Source organism: Octodon degus, unplaced genomic scaffold, assembly GCF_000260255.1.
Source record: "Octodon degus isolate 3935 unplaced genomic scaffold, OctDeg1.0 scaffold00235, whole genome shotgun sequence".
In the NCBI taxonomy this organism is placed as follows: Eukaryota; Metazoa; Chordata; class Mammalia; order Rodentia; family Octodontidae; genus Octodon; species Octodon degus.
Genome location: NW_004524811.1, coordinates 710,694 through 722,668, shown reverse-complemented (window position 1 = coordinate 722,668; position 11,975 = coordinate 710,694). Strand labels below are relative to the sequence as shown.

Here is an 11,975-nt window from a genome sequence, read left to right as displayed (position 1 = left end):
CTTATTCCTTGATTGATTTATTTACTCATTCACTGATGAATTGCTTTTGTCAGGTGCCTCATTATAACTTACATATTCTTTCAGTTTTCAGTTTTATCAGTATACTTTTGCATTCTATAACGATAGCATTCCTTGCGTATATAACACACCGCCATTCTTTTTTCATGTTTATTCCTGCATCTCTCCCCCATTTCCTTCTCCCATATGTTAAATCTCTTCCCATTTGAGTAAAATCTACCTCCATATTTCTACTACTTATCCTTTTACTTTTTTGTTTTTCATTTATATTTTCCATTTCTCATATTCCTCATATCTTGGTTTCTCAAATAAATCAGGCCATATATTTAAGCTTGCATGCTGGGCTTATTTCATGAAAAGTCAACACTAGTTTTCTTTTTATTATTGCTAAGTAGTGATCAATTGTGTATAAATTGCAAGTGTTCTTTATCCGTTCATCCACTGAAAACAACAGAGACCATCAAGATTTCGTTAGTATGAATTGTGCTGCTGTAACGATGGCTATACATGTACGTATAAGGTAATGTTATGCCTTCAACTCAGGGCAAGATACCTAAGGGAAGAATAACTGGGTCAAATGGGATTTCTAGTTTTAGTTTTGTGGGTCATCTCTATACTGATTCTCATAATCGTTGCACCATTTTACACTCCTGTCAACAATGAAAAGGGTGCCTTATTCCCAGCAGCCTCAGTCACATTTGTTATTGTGTGATTTCTTGGAGGAATGCATTGTAGTTAACTCATGGATTTTTTATTTTGAGTTTTGTTCTTCTCAGTGAGTTTGTAATCTGCCCCTTGTGGCACTGTGTCACTTCAAAACAGCTTTGTTGACAGACTGTAAATTGTTACCTCGCCAAGCCTCACCCCAATTCCATTAGTTACATCAACACAGTAAATGCTTCATGATTTGGTGCATAAAATCTGGAAGTAACAGCCTTTGAAACTGAAATAAGAATTATCATCTGCAAAATGATGGTAAGTTACAAGCAAAGTAATAAATTTGTTAGGGGCTGCATATACATCTTAATGGTAGAGAGCAAGTCTAGCATGTGTGGTGTCCTAATACCTCAGTATTAAAGGTGAAGCAAAGATGGAAGGAAAAAGAGAAATGGAAAAGAAGATTTAAAAAAAAAAAAATATATATATATATATATATATATATGTGTGTGTAAGTATATTTACCAACTCACCATGAGAAATATAATCATTATGTACTACAACCATGTATCAATAAAAATAAAAATTAAAAATAAAATGGTACCCCAAAAATGAATCAAATATGATTTACTCCCATTGAAAAAGCATTGAAAATTAAATACACTTTTGAAATTACTCTGGAAAAGTTGTTAATTATGTTTGGAATATTAAATTGAATTGATAATTGTCTTACTTAAACTGTTCCAACACATACTTTTCTACTGTTTTCTCATCATTGTTTTCTGTTTGCCCACTATTGTTTCTTTGTGATAAATTTTCTTTATTAAAGTAAAATCTGATGATTTTAGAAAGTGTGGTAAATGAAGAACTAATAAAGAAAAGGAAAATAAGCGAATTGGTGAAAATATCATCTCATTTCTGGAAAAAAAAATCCAGCACTCACAAGTTGTCCACTTAATAGTGCAATTATTTAAATACAGGATGACCAAAAATTGCCTTTTTATTATTTTTATAAGATAATATAAAAGTAATATTTTATTAAATTTATTAAAGTTTTTCTGTGTATATCTTAAAACATTAAATACATAATGCAACATTACAATCTCTTTCAGAATTCTTTTCACATTATTGTTTTTACTTGAACAGCACACTTTATACCACTGTGTTTGCCTTTCTTATTTTTTTCTGTGGATTACATAATTTCAATGAAATATCTACCAACTGAAGGTAATGGTGAAGACATTGATGATGGGCAACCTGGTTGGAATTTCACAATCCCATATTTTTCAATTATTTGATCTGTTAGGCCTAATCTAAATTGTAAATGATTTTTAGTTCCTATTATTTTGAATAAATAACAAATGAGTACTAAAAAAATACCATCATTTTGGATTAATTGACCTTTTGTGCATGCTATATATCATACACCTGAGAAAATGTATATATAGTAGTACATATGACACATAATATCAAATAGTATATATTATACTTATTACACTGTATGTAATAGATTAGTTGTTCCTGAAGCAAATTGTTGTTATTAATATAAGTATATAAATAATTGATTTTAATATAACAATATGAATAATTGATTTTTATATCCAATACTATTTTTTTCATGCTATTCTTACAAATCACAAAAATATATTTTACAAAGATATTTTTCACACATATTTTTTCTCAATATTTTTAAATAGGAATATTAGACTAAAGTGATTAGAAAGCATATTTATTTTTAATGCTGGTCTCATTTACTCCGTCTAATTTTAATAGTAATGTGTAGAAGTTCCTGATTTCTGGCACAGCTCTACAGCAAATATTACAGTGATAGCAATTCTTGGGTGTTTTGTGTATGTCTCTTTTTATTATTATTGAACATGAATATTCTTTTATATGATTGTTCTTCTGCAATTTTTCTTCTCTGAATGGATTATTCATGTCTCTATCTTTTGCTTCTTTTTCTTCACCTGAACAGTGTGCTGTTGTACTTCACACTTCCTTGTTGGCTACTAAGTCATGTACCTATTTTTCCACCAGTTTTTAGAAGTTTATCAACCTCAATATGAGTTAACATTCCTTGGAACCAGTAGAGAATCCTTTTTTTTTTTAGAATTTATGTATACTAGGTTTAGGAAAGGTACTTGAACATCAAGATTTTTTTCTCTGAAACCTATCTACTCATATTTGATTGGCATTTCAAAAAGGCAGCATTTTGTTTTGTGATAATTAAGCTTTAGTGCATAAGATGGTATACACAAAAGCTTAGCTGCTTGCCTTGCATTGGTTAAAACTTCAAGTCTTGCATTTTTGATAAATGTTAGCTCTTTTGTAAGCAAGTTTAAACATATATGGCACAATGTCTACAAAGAGAGAAGATGATGCTGTCAGGGTATTTGAGACAAGACCAAGACGGGAGCAGTGATTTGCTATTGAGACACCCTTGGAAGAGGCAGCTCATCTTCCTTCCTTCTCTAGGAATGCAAGAGATCTAAATATTGAAGAATCTTAGATGAAAGGCTCCATATTTCTTAGTTATCAAGAGCTAGCCTGAGAAAAATAGTTAGTATAGAGAATATCCCAGGTCAAATAAACACTGAACCAGCAGAGTCTAAATGGCTGCCTGACACAAAGTGCTCAGAATGCGCGGAGAGTCGTACAGAGCTTGAAGGCCTCTCAGAGCCTGGCTCATGCCAGAATCTTAGAATGTGAAGCAGAATTGTCCCCTACCTTGGAAAAATAGAACAGAATGTAAGGGGCAAAAGAATGGGGTTAAAAGCACATTCTAGGGAACCTGTGTTGGTACTGTAACTGCTTCTTTCTGAAGAAACCTAAGCAAAGTGAGTTACATAGCCACACGTACATCACGGTATTACTGAAATTTTAATTACTGTTTTTGTCTTTTGTGTAAGCCCTAACCTCATTGAGAACAAAAGCTAAATTATGTTTATCTTTTGTATCTTCCATTATTTAAAACATATCTGCAAAACAATAGATATTCAAATATATAATCTATTAAAAAATTTCGACATGTGTTTTCAAAATGTCAAAAACACATTTTGAAAATATTGAAGGTTGAAGTCTTACTTTTATGGATAAAAAAAGGTTAGAAGAAAAAAAGCACATAGATGCATATTTTTAACCTTAAGTACTACTGATATGAGTCAACAGTTTAGAACACACAACATCTTAGAACACTGTCCTAGAAAAGAACTGGAAAAGGAGTAGGCAGATGTAGGATTAATGAGAGAAGGCTAAATGTGTCCTTTTCCCTTTGGATTTTTTTATTTCTATATCATAGCTTAGAATGCAGAGTATTGGAAGGGCTGGCCAGATAGCTCAGTGGACTAAGCCCCTGGAGATGCAGAGTCAACCCTGCCCCAGGGTGTGCTGAGCTGACCACAGAGCCTGGGCATGGTAGAGCACACCTGTAATTCCAGTTCTGGGGAGGCTGAAAACAAGAGGATCACTATGAGTCTGAGCTGTGTAGTGAGACTACTAAATACATAAAAGCAAACCCATCCCCCCAAAAAGGAAAGCAGAATATTGGATATTGTCATTATCAAGATCAGCGCTATGCCAAAGTAGAGTCAAAATATGAATCCTGATTTATCTAGCCACAGACAATCTTTCCGCTGTATCAGTTTCTTCAATAAGTACAGAAGTAAACAGCAATCATGATGTGTATTGATTCTTTCAGCTATCAGGGAGGTAAGCAAGGCCTGCAGCAGCTAAAATATCTTGTTTATTGTGTCTGACCTAACCTGTCTGACCAAGTAATCCCATAGTATATAAATACTACCTTTTTAATGAATATCTTGATATGGAAATGGCTGAGTGACATCACATCATTCTGCATTTCCAGTAATTTCTAAGTATAAAAAGTTGTAAAAGCAAATTTGGCTATAAGTCTGTAGTAATAGATAAGGGAGGAGATAGAGTTGTGTGCAGAATATAAAATAGGTGCGTATTTCAGAGATTCATAGATGACGACTGTTAGGATACCGGATAGCAACAAATATAAATTGAGTGAAGAGTAGGCCGTGGCAAGATTGCCAGACAACCCTACACTGAAGAGGAATTGAAACGTCTGAGACAAACACACTGAGGAATCATTTGCTTCATTAGTAATAATATTTAAAAATGGAGAAATAAGACTTTAGCTAATCTATGAACAGCATGAAGATTCTTCCCTTTTTTGTACATATTAGTCACATTAGTTCTGTTAAGAATTCTCATTGGAACCTTATTTGTAATATAATATTTTCAGGGTTTTTGCCACCTGTATAGTCAATAGCAAACTATGGGCTTTTTAATGTCACATATTTCAGGTAATGATACCTAAACAAATACAATGTCAATTCATCTAAAACTATTGCTTTCTTTAATATTCCATGACATTCATGCCTCTGGCAACACAGTCAGGCTCACAGACCTGTAGGAGGGTCTTAAATATCTCAAGATCCTGGAGCTCCTTGGGCGGATGGAGAAGATAGACACAGGTCTGACTTAGAGAATGAAACTGTCATTAAAATAACAATGTACGCTTCAGCCCAGTATGCTAGCGTATCCGGTCTCTGAAGAGCCACCCTGGTCTAGATCTGAAAATAACTCTACCCTTTGGAAAATCATTTTGCATGGCAGTCAAGAATACTTGCTATAAAATTAAACTGCTTAGTTGGATCCTGGCCTAACAATTTGTGCTGACTGTTTAATCCTGCTGTGCTTCAGTTTCTTGTCCCCAAATGGTAATAACAATAACAGTACATACCTCCTAGAGTTATGATGAGGATTAAATGAGTCAATACATGCAGTGTGCTGAGAATTATGCCTGAAATGTAACTATCAACAAATGGTAGCTATTATTAGAATCACCTTATAGTTGAGTCTTTAACTACCATGCAGGTTTTAATGTAGAACTCATGGGAAAGGTTAATTTTTCATTAGCATTTTCATGTCCTAAAATACTACTAATTAATTTATATTCTTAAACTTTTCAGACTGATTGGCTTTTTATAAAATATGTTTTCTCTGAATACCTAATATTCATTCACTCAATAAAACTCAATTATAGATTCCATGATAATTTTATTATTTCTATGTTTAATCCAAATAGGACAATAAACCTTTTCACTTGTTACTTTTTAAAAATTATTATATGTTTGCAGTACAGATTAATGATGCCTGTTTCACTGAATTGACGTACATGCATATTACATATCTTGCTCCATTTCTATTTCTTTACCCTATTCTTCTTCACCTTCCCTGATATCCTTTCTTATCTCCAAATCTGCTTTCTAGTTTCTTATCAGATATTTATTGTATTTATTTGTTAATTTGTATTTTACATTCTGAAAAAAATAGAAATACTATGATATTAAATTTTCTATAACTTCATTTTGGATTATGCTCTTAATTTCATCCATTTTATTGTTAATAATATGATTTTATGGGGCCGGGGAGATGGCTCAGTGGAATAAGCACTTCCCTGGCAAGCACAAGGACCTGAGTTCAATCCCCGGTTCCGCCAAAAAAATATGACTTTACTTTTCATTATAGATAACATGGCAATATATCTTTTTCTGTACCCAGTGCATAGGTATTGTAAATAAAACTGTTATAAACATGAGTGTGCATATATTATAATAACTAAAATACAAAATATCCAGAATATAAGTAGAGAACACTATAATCCACTTAGAAGAATAAAACTCAAAACACCTTTAAAAGAAGTTGTAAGAAATGTTAAATTAGCCAGGGAGAGATACAGCTCAGCAGCATAAACACCTGCCTGACAAGTGCAAGGTCCTGAGTTCAATCCCTGGTTCCAGAAAAAATAAACATGTAAAACTTTATGAAGAGTCTAAGTTTGAATGAATAAACAAAGGGGAAGAAACTTCAGAAATACATACCATATGCCTCCCAATGCACTTAACTACATTATTTTGAGACCTATGTAACCTTCCCCCAGACACCAAATTCTTACCTGGATCTCACACCAAAGCCAGGAGAAGCCAAGAACAAAATGCTCCACTTCTATATCCTTTGTTCTCCATAGCAAAAAGCAAAGAGGTGCCAATGAACAGACCAATCTGATTGATGAAGAGAATAACACCCAGGAGGAGAGTTTTGCTTCAGGAATGAAGAGATACCCTATGACAGTGACTGGATGAGAGACAGCCCGGGGAGATGAATTTGGAAGTAGTGGGAATTAAAAGAGGGTGCGCTGGGCTCCCCCATGAGGTCCAGTCTCAGACCAAGATCATGGAACTGGTATTATGTTGTAGATAGTCAGGTTCAGTGGCAGTAATTGTCAAAGAGGGAAGCCTAAGACAGAAGACATTTAGTTTAGTGGTTGAGATCTCAGACTGCTAAACCAGGAGAAATTAATGCTCTGAGTTATTACAGGTCAAGATAAGGGTGGTCTAAATGTCTTCCCTAAAATCATGGTCCTCTTTATTTTGGTTAAGGACTACGCATGAGTGGTTCCTAGATATTGATAATTTATGCCGTGGTCATTGCTTAACTTACTACTACAGTCAAGGTAACATAGTAGTTACTGGCATTTGGTTTCTTTTTTTCTCTATGCCAATGCCTGGATTGCAAGGAGGTGAAATCATAAACAAATACCAACTTGCCCCTAAATTACAGAACACTGAGAAAAAAGAACTTGCAAATCTCAGCACAAAAATAAGCAAACAAAAAGATGAAAAGATACAGCAACAGTATACCTCTAAAACCTTCCAGTTCCTCCCAAATCAGTTCATAGTGGTTTTTTTTTTTGTTTTGTTTTTTGTTTTTTTTTTTCGGAACCAGGGATTGAACTCAGGCCCTTGCACTTGCCAGGGAAGTGCTTCTGGGCCTTCTCCCCAGTCCCCACAGTGTTTTCATTAAAGAATAAAAAAATAGTAAAAAAAATTAGAAAGAATGTAGAATTTCACTAAACAGAATAACGGAAATTCAACAATGGTTGTTATATTGTATACTATTGTCTTCAAATTAGTTATTCAGATTACCAGATAAAAGAATGCAAAATTTATCAAGAAATGTAAAAGGAAATATATATATATATATATATATATGTGTGTGTGTGTGTGTGTGTGTAATATTTCTAGATGTATGTATTTTTTAATTTGAGCATTAACTGTTCTCTTCAATAGACCAGTAGAAATAAGAAGTACAATTACCCAAGCTATCCTGTGTATATACATATATATTTCCCCTTCCTTCCTTCTTTCTTTCTTTCTGCTTTTCCCTTATCCCAGTTGGTCCTCCCCTTTGAACAGCGTCTTTCCCTTTCACAGTGTGTATTGTACCTCTCAGATCTTTGCTATTTCAGGTTCGTGCACTGTGGTGACAATATGATGTTTACAAGTGCAGCTCTGATTTATTTCACTTATGAGTATGGTCTCAAGTTGCATCCATTTACCTATAAAACTTTTGTTTATCTTTCTTTATAGCTGAGTAATACTCCTTTGTATAAAAATACCACATCTTTTTTATCAATTCCTCAATTGATGGGCATTTGTGTCACTTCCAAGATTTAGCTATAACAAATTGCGATGCTATAAACATGCATCTATGTTGCTGTGGTATGATGTTTTCAGTTCTTCTGGAGAGGAATAGCTGAATTCAATGGGTCCTCTAATCCTAGCTTTGTGAGGATACTCCACACTGATTTCCATAGGGATTGTACCAGTCTGCACGCTCCCCAACAGTTCAAAAGGGTTCATTTTTCCCTCTAGCCCCTCCAGCCTTTCTTATTGCTTGACTTTTTAGTGATAACCATTCTTTTTGGGGTGGGTGGGGTAGAACCTCAGTTTTGGGGGAAGAAAATTCATAAGTATACAGTGGATAGTTCTGAAAGAAAATAAATGAAGGTGAAACGTTTAACTAAAGTGCTTAGCAAATTTAAAGAAGATATGACTAATCAGATAACCACCTTAATAAAAGAAATGATTAGTGGGTCTAGAGAAGATACTGATAAACAGTTCAGAAGCTAGATGTATAAATGCTAGATGTATAAATATGAAAATATTAGAAAAGAAGTCAATAAGAAAGTTCCAAGCAGAAATTAAAAATGTGTAGCAGAAGCAACCAATGGGAAGGCACAGTGTCATACCTAGGGGAAAGGGCTATGATCAATGATAAATTAATGAGAGGTATATTGAAAACAATAATGGAGCATGAGAAGTAGACACAACAGCTCTTAGATCACTCTAAAAGACCTAATACAAGATTAAATGGAATTTAGAAAAATCAGAAAACACCATAAGGGGCATAAAAAACCTATTCACACAAGTAATAGCTGAAAACTTTTTAGACATGAAAAAAGAATTTAACCTACAAATAAGGTAGGTAGATAGAACCCTGAAAAGCAATGGTTAGAAAAAATAGGTGTAACCCCCAGCTGAACTGCATCATCATGGTGCTCAGTGTGGAAGACCCATGTGAGGATTATTGCCAACTGCATAAAAATTAGAAATGGAGGGAAGATGGTGTGCTTTTGTCCAGTCCACTGTTACAATGACAATACTGCCTTTCAAAGGTAATGATGAAATAAGATACTTCCATGAGAAAGAAACAGAGAAATTCATAACATCAGAATGTCCAATAAAATGAATGTATCACATAAGATTAGAAATTAAATAAAAGGAAAAGAAAGAAAAATAGAAAAGGAAATTAAAACAATGACAAGACTGTATCAGTACCTACCCATTATAATCACCAGTGTAGAAGGATGCCATTCACAAATTCAGAGATACAATTTAGCAGAAAACATCAAAATCCCAAATCCAGTAGCATTCTGTATACAAGAAGTACACTTAACAGAAAATCCATAGGCTGAAAATGAAAAATTCAAAAAACAACATTCCATGCAGTGAGAACCTGAAATTAAGCAGGTGTAGCTACTGTATTTTCAGAGAAAATGGAATTCAAGCCAACATTGACCAAAAGCAACAAGAAATGACATTAAATATTGGTTATTGAACTACTTTACAAGGAAAATATAAAAATTATACGCCTATTTTCACCAAACCATGATGAATCTACCTTCAAAAAAACAAATGCTAATAGAAAAAGAGATAAACATTAATATCAATAAAGTAGAGGTCTCCATACTCTTGCAAAGAGATCAACTAAACAAAAAATCAGCAATGAAATAATAGAGTTGCACCAAACTCTTGAACAAATGGATTTAATAATTATGTATAAAATGTTCCCACCCAACAAAAGAATACACAATCTTATCAGCCACACATTGTATTTTCTCCAAAATAGACCACATATAAGCTCCTATAGAATATGTAGGAAAATAGAAAATCATTGAAATTTTATGATATATATTATAAAATACATTGATACAGGATAATAAAAGAGGAAACAATATCATCAGAAACTACACAAGCATATGGAAATAAAAAATTCTTCCATAATCATTGTTTCACAGAAGAAACTGAGAAATAAATCAGTTTCTAGAATTATTTGAAAATGCTAGTTAAATGCTAGAATGAATTTATGTGACACAGTGAAAGCAGTCCTACTGGGAAAGTTTGTAGCAGTGAATCCCTACATCAGAAAAGTAGAATGATACCAAATGAGTAACCTATTGATACATCTTAAGGTCTAAGCACAAGGAGAATAATTTAAATCCAGAACTTTCACAAGAAGGAAAATTTTAAAGATCAGAGAAATTAATGAATAAAGACTAAAAGACCAATTAAAAAATCAGTGAATTGAAGAGCTGAATCTTTGATAGAATAAATAAAAGAGAAAGTTCCTTAGCTAATCTTTCAAAGTAAGGAAAGACACAAAGCAACATAATTAAAAATTTAAAAGGGGAAATCACAATGGACACCACTAAAATCAAGAAAATTATTAGTAACTACTACACAAACCTAAGGCCAAACAATTGGAAAACTCAGAATAAATGTAGATTCCCAAGAATGTAATTGCTGAAACTGAATTCAGAAGATTAAAAGTCCAATAACAGGCAATAGAATTGAAACAGTAATAAACTAACAAATACAAAGTGGCCAAGAGTTGATGGAATGACAGCAGAATTTTACAAGAACTTCAGTGAAGATGCTCCTCAAACATTTTAATGAAATTGAGAGGAAAGAAGTAATTCCAAAATCATTCTCAGAATCTAATATTATACTGACCCTCAAAGCAGCTAAGAATTCAGCCAAAAAATTATAGGTAAATGTCTCTAACTAATATAGATTCAAAATCATTAACAAGAATCTGACAGAATGCAACAAATAATCAAAAGATCATAAAGTATGACCAATTATGCTTCATTCCATAGATACAGGGATGCAAAAATGGTTCAATACATTTAAGTCAACAACTCTAATTCATCACAAGCAGAAGGAAAGACAAAAGCCTCACATTCTTCTTAAAGCTTTTGACAAAATCCAATATCCATTCATGATAAAAGAAAACTTTAAGAAAATAGGTATAGAAAGTATTTATCTCAACATGATAAAAATCCATTTATAACTCTATTCCACATATCATATTTAATGAGAGAAAATTGAAAGCCTTCCTCCTAAAATTAAGAGAAAGACAAGGATATCTATTATCATCACTCTTGTTCAACATAGTCCTCAATTAACCAAAGCATCTACAACCCAGAAGTCCTTGACATTACAGAGGAAACTCTGCATTCTCACTTTCTGGAGGGTGTCCGCAATGTTGTCAGTGTCTGTCTGCCGAATGGTTACCCAAATGTTGCATCCGTGCCCCATTCTATCATCAATAGGTACAAACGGGTCCTGGCTTTGTCTGTGGAGACTGATTACACCTTCCCACTTGCTGAAAAGGTCAAGGCCTTCTTAGCTGATCCATTTGCATTTGTGGCTGCTGTCTCTGTCGCTGCAGCCACCACTGCTTCTCCTGCTGCTGCAGCTCCCCCAGCCAAGGTGGAAACCAAGGGAGAGTCGGAGGAATCAGATGAGGATATGGGATTTGGTCTCTTTGATTGATCATCAAAAAGCAAACTATTCAGCTTGCCTAATTGGCAAAACAAGGAATAAAGGCATAATTCTCTTTCAAAAAAAAAAAAAAAAAAAATTTGGAAAAAAAAAAAAAAAAAAAAAAAATCTGGTAAAAGAAGAAATAAAAAAGATACATACAAGAATGAAGTAAAAATACTATTTATAGAGGACATGGTTTACAAGAGCCAAAAAAAAAAAAACTATCCAAAGATTCCTAGACTTGATAACTAAAATTCAGCGGTATAGAAGAATGCAAAATAAACACACAATAATCAATGACATTCTTATTCACTAAAAATT

General features: G+C 33.4%; 1 pseudogene; it reads left to right on the top strand.

The window, feature by feature from the left end:
- Positions 1–515: 515 nt before the first annotated feature.
- LOC101569974 lies at positions 516–11,663 on the top strand (annotated as a pseudogene).
- The last annotated feature ends 312 nt before the right edge of the window (positions 11,664–11,975 follow it).